Source organism: Arachis hypogaea, chromosome 15, assembly GCF_003086295.3.
Source record: "Arachis hypogaea cultivar Tifrunner chromosome 15, arahy.Tifrunner.gnm2.J5K5, whole genome shotgun sequence".
Classification (NCBI taxonomy): Eukaryota; Viridiplantae; Streptophyta; class Magnoliopsida; order Fabales; family Fabaceae; genus Arachis; species Arachis hypogaea.
Window position 1 is genome coordinate 78,061,276 of NC_092050.1, and position 5,549 is coordinate 78,066,824.

General features: G+C 37.1%; 1 non-coding gene across 1 annotated transcript; it reads left to right on the forward strand.

Moving 5' to 3' along the window:
* Nucleotides 1–2,122: 2,122 nt before the first annotated feature.
* LOC112753817 (small nucleolar RNA R71) lies at nt 2,123–2,230 on the forward strand. The gene has a single exon (XR_003178182.1). It is a non-coding gene; the product is annotated as a small nucleolar RNA R71 (small nucleolar RNA).
* The last annotated feature ends 3,319 nt before the right edge of the window (nt 2,231–5,549 follow it).

Here is a 5,549-nt window from a genome sequence, read left to right on the forward strand (position 1 = left end):
GGTACTTGTTCTGGGCGTTGAACGCCCATTTGTTGCCCATTTCTGGCGTTGAACGCCAGAACCATGCTTGTTCTGGGCGTTCAGCGCCAACTCTTCTCCAGGGTGCAATTCTGGCGTTCAAACACCCAGATGCTGCCCATTTTGGGCGTTCAGCGCCAGAACCATGCTCTGTTCTGGCGTTGAACGCCAGCCAAATGCTTCTTACTGGCGTTTAAACGCCAGTAAGGTCTTCCTCCAGGGTGTGATTTTTCTTCTGCTGTTTTTGATTCCGTTTTCAATTTTTATATTTATTTTGTGACTCCACATGATCATGAACCTAATAAAACATGAAAGAACAAGAAAAATAAAATTAGATAAATAAAAATTGGGTTGCCTCCCAACAAGTGCTTCTTTAATATCAATAGCTTGACAGTGGGCTCTCATGGAGCCTCACAGATATTCAGAGCATTGTTGAGACTTCCCAACACCAAACATAGAGTTTGGATATGGGAGTTCAACACCAAACTTAGAGTTTGGTTGTGGCCTCCCAACACCAAACTTAGAGTTTGACTGTGGAGGCTCTGGTTGACTCTGTTTTGAGAGAAGCTTTTTATGCTTCTTCTCCATGTTTACAGAAGGATGACCTTGAGTTGTAAACACAAGGGAGTCCTCATTCAATTGAAGGACTAATTCACCTCTGTCAACATCAATCACAGCTCTTGCTGTGGCTAGGAAGGGTCTTCCAAGGATGATGAATTCATCCTCATCCTTTCCAGTATCTAGGACTATGAAATCAGCAAGGATGTAAAGGCCTTCAACCTTTACTAACCCCATCCTCTACTTGTCCATAAGCCTGTTTTCTTGAATTGTCTGCCATCTCTAATGAGATTCTAGCAGCTTGCACCCCATAGATTCCCAGTTTCTCTATTATAGAGAGGGGCATGAGGTTTATCCCTGACCCAAGGTCACATGGAGCCTTCTCAAAGGTCATGGTGCCTATGGTACAAGGTATTAAGAACTTTCCAGGATCCTGTTTCTTCTGAGGCAATGTCAGTTGATCCAGATCACTCAGTTCATTAGTGAACAAGGGAGGTTTATCTTCCCAAGTCTCAATACCAAATAATTTGGCATTCAGCTTCATGATTGCACCAAGGTACTTGGTAACTTGCTCTTTAGTAACATCCTCATTCTCTTCAGAAGATGAATACTCGTCAGAGCTCATGAAGGGCATAAGGAGGTTCAATGGAATCTCTATGGTCTCTAGATGAGTCTCAGATTCCTTTGGTTCCTCAAAGGGAAACTCCTTATTGATCACTGGACGTCCCAGGAGGTCTTCCTCACTGGGATTTACGTCCTCCCCTTCCTCTCCAGGTTCGGCCGTGTTGACTATGTCAATGGCCTTGCACTCTCCTTTTGGATTTTCTTCTGTATTGCTTGGGAGAGTACTAGGAGGGATTTTAGTGATCCTTTTACTCAGCTGGCCCACTTGTGCCTCCAAATTTCTAATGGAGGACCTTGTTTCATTCATGAAACTCACAGTGGCCTTAGATAGATCAGAGACTAAGTTTGCTAAATTAGAAGTATTTTGTTCAGAGTTCTCTGTCTGTTGCTGAGTGGATGATGGAAAAGGCTTGCTATTGCTTAACCTGTTTCTTCCACCATTATTAAAGCCTTGTTGAGGCTTTTGTTGATCCTTCCATGAGAGATTTGGATGATTTCTCCATGATGGATTATAGGTGTTTCCATATGGTTCACCCATGTAATTTACCTCTGCTATTGCAGGGTTCTCAGGATCATAGGCCTCTTCTTCAGAAGGCGCCTCTTGAGTACTGTTGGATGCAGCTTGCATTCTATTCAGACTCTGAGAAATCATATTGACTTGCTGAGTCAATAGTTTGTTCTGAGCCAATATGGCATTCAGAGTATCAATTTCAAGAACTCCCTTCTTCATAGGCGTCCCATTACTCACAGGATTCCTCTCAGAAGTGTACATGAACTAGTTATTAGCAACCATGTCAATGAGTTCTTGAGCTTCTGCAGGCGTTTTCTTTAGGTGAATGGATCCACCTGCAGAAGTATCCAATGACATCTTAGCTAATTCAGACAGACCATCATAGAATATATCCAGGATGGTCCATTCTGAAAGCATGTCAGAAGGACACTTTTTAGTCAGTTCTTTGTATCTCTCCCAAGCTTCATAGATGGATTCACCTTCTTTCTGTCTGAAGGTTTGAACATCCACTCTAAGCTTACTCAGCTTTTGAGGAGGAAAGAACTTGGCTAAGAAAGTCGTGACCAGCTTATCCCAAGAGTTCAGGCTATCCTTGGGTTGAGAGTCCAACCACACTCTAGCTCTGTCTCTTACAGAAAAAGGGAAAAGCATGAGCCTGTAGACTTCAGGATTTACTCCATTAGTCTTAACAGTATCACAGATCTACAAAAATTCAGTTAAGAACTGAAAAAGATCTTCAGATGGAAGTCCATGGAACTTGCAGTTCTGCTGTATCAAAGAAACTAGCTGAGGTTTCAGCTCAAAATTGTTTGCTCCAATGGTAGGGATGGAGATGCTTTTTCCATGTAAATTGGAATTAGGTGCAGTAAAGTCACCAAGCATCCTCCTTGCATTATTATTATTTTCGGCTGCCATCTCCTCTTCCTATTCGAAAATTTCTGAAAGGTGCTTGCTGGATTGTTGTAATTTAGCTTCTCTTAGTTTCCTCTTCAGAGTTCTTTCAGGTTCTGGGTCTGCTTCAACAAGAATGTTCTTGTCCTTGCTCCTGCTCATATGAAAAAGAGGCACAGAAAAATAATAATAATAGGGGTCTTTTTTACCACAGTATAGAGGTCCCTGTGTGAGTAGAAGAAAAGAAGAGTAGAAGAAAAGAAGAAGAGAAAATCTGAACTCAGAGAGAGAGAGAGGGAATTTTCGAAAATTATTTTTGAAAAAGAGTTAGTGATTTTCGAAAATTATTTTTGAAAAAGGTTAGTAATTTTCGAAAATTACAATCAAAAATTAAAATAATTAATTAATTAAAAAGAAATTTTGAAAAAGAGGGAAGATATTTTCGAAAATTAGAGAGAGAGAGAGAGTTAGTTAGGTAGTTTTGAAAAAGATAAGAAACAAACAAAAAGTTAGTTAGTTAGTTGAAACAAATTTGAGAATCAATTTTGAAAAGATAAGAAGATAAGAAGTTAGAAAGGATATATTAAAATCAAATTTTGAAAAAGATAAGATAAAGAGATATTTTTGAAAAGATATGATTGAAATTAGTTTTGAAAAAGATTTGATTTTTAAAATCACAATTAATGACTTGATTCACAAGAAATCACAAGATATGATTCTAGAACTTAAAGTTTGAATCTTTCTTAACAAGTAAGTAACAAACTTGAAATTTTTGAATCAAAACATTAATTGATGATGTTATTTTCAAAAATTATATGATAAAGATAAGAAAAATATTTTTGAAAAATATTTTTAAAATTTTCAAAAATAACTAAGAAAAATGAAAAAGATTTGATTTTTGAAAAAGATATTGAAAAGATAAGATTTTTAAATTGAAAATTTGATTTGACTCATAAAAACAACTAGATTTTAAAAATTTTTGAAAAAGTCAAATCTAATTTTCGAAATTTTAAGAGAGAAAAAGGGAAAGATATTTTTTTTTATTTTTTGAATTTTTAATGATGAGAGAGAAAATTTAAAACATCATTTTCATGTTTTTCTCTTTTCTTTTTGGATCAAAACAAGGAATGCATGCAAGAACACTATGAATGTCAAGATGAACACCAAGAACACTTTGAAGATCATGATGAACATCAAGAACTTATTTTTAAAAATTTTATATGCAAAGAAAACATGCAAGACACCAAACTTAGAAATCTTTCATGTTTAGACTCTATGGATGCAAGAATGCACATGTAAAACAAGAAAAGATGCAAAACAAGAAAATATCAAGATCAAACAAGAAGACTTACCAAGAACAACTTGAAGATCATGAAGAACACCATGAATGCATGAATTTTTCGAAAAATGCAAAGAATTTTTAGAAAAAATGCAATTGACACCAAACTTGAAATTTGACTCAAGACTCAAACAAGAAACACAAAATATTTTTGATTTTTTTTTATTTTATAATTTTTTTGTATTTTTTTTCGAAAATTATTTGTGAAAAAGAAAAATAAGGATTCCAAAATTTTTAATATGAATTCCAGGAATCTTACACTCTTATTCTAAAGCTCCAATCTGAGGGTTAGGCATGGCTTAATAGCCAGCCAAGCTTTAGTATGTAACTCAGACATGACACAGCTGACATACCAATCAACCTGCCTCTATGCTGATGGTTGTAAGCCCCTATCCAAAAAAGTTAGACATGGCTATACAGCCATCCAGGCTTCAACATGCTTTATGAAACTCTAGAATTCATTCTTAAAAATTCTGAATAAAAATATATATTTTTTTTTGAAAACATTTATTTTAAAATTTTTTCGAAAACAAAGGAGAAAATTTTTGAAAATAAGAAGAAAATTACCCAATCTAAGCAACAAGATGAACCGTCAGTTGTCCAAACTCGAACAATCCCCGGCAACGGCGCCAAAAACTTGGTGCACGAAATTGTGATCTCAGGCAACGGCGCCAGAAACTCTGTACGCACGTCTTAATAAATTGTTTTTCATTCACAACTTCGATACAACTAACCAGCAAGTGCACTGGGTCGTCCAAGTAATAAACCTTATGTGAGTAAGGGTCGATCCCACGGAGATTGTCGGCTTGAAGCAAACTATGGTCACCTTGTAAATCTCAGTCAGGCGGAAATCAAATAGTTATGGAGTTTTCGAATATTAATAATAAATAGAAAATAAGGATAGAAATACTTATGTAATTCATTGGTTAGAATTTCAGATAAGCGTATAGAGATGCATTCGTCCCTCTGAACCTCTGCTTTCCTGCAGTCTTTATCCAATCAATCTTACTCCTTTCCATGGCTGGCTTTATGTAAGGACATCACCGTTGTCAATGGCTACTTTTAATCCTCTCTGGAAAATGGTCCGATGCGCTGTCACTGCATGGCTAATCGTCTGGAGGCATCACCCTTGTCAATGGCTGCATCCTATCCTCTTGTGAAAATGGTCCAAATGCTCTGTCACAGCACGGCTAATCATCTGAGGTTCTCGATCATACTGGAATAGGATTCACCCTCCTTTTGCGTCTGTCACTACGCCCAGCACTCACGAGTTTAAAGTTCGTCACAGTCATTCAATCCCAGAGTCCTACTCGGAATACCACAGACAAGGTTTAGACTTTCCGGACTCTCATGAATGCCGCCATCAATCTAGCTTATACCACGAAGATTCTGATTAAGAGATCCAAGAGATACTCATTCAATCTAAGGTAGAACGGAAGTGGTTGTCAGGCACGCGTTCATAGGGAATGATGATGATTGTCACGTTCATCACATTCAGGTTGAAGTGCGAATGAATATCTTAGAAGCAGAATAAGTTGAATTGAATAGAAAACAGTAGTACTTTGCATAAATCTTTGAGGAACAGCAGAGCTCCACACCTTAATCTAT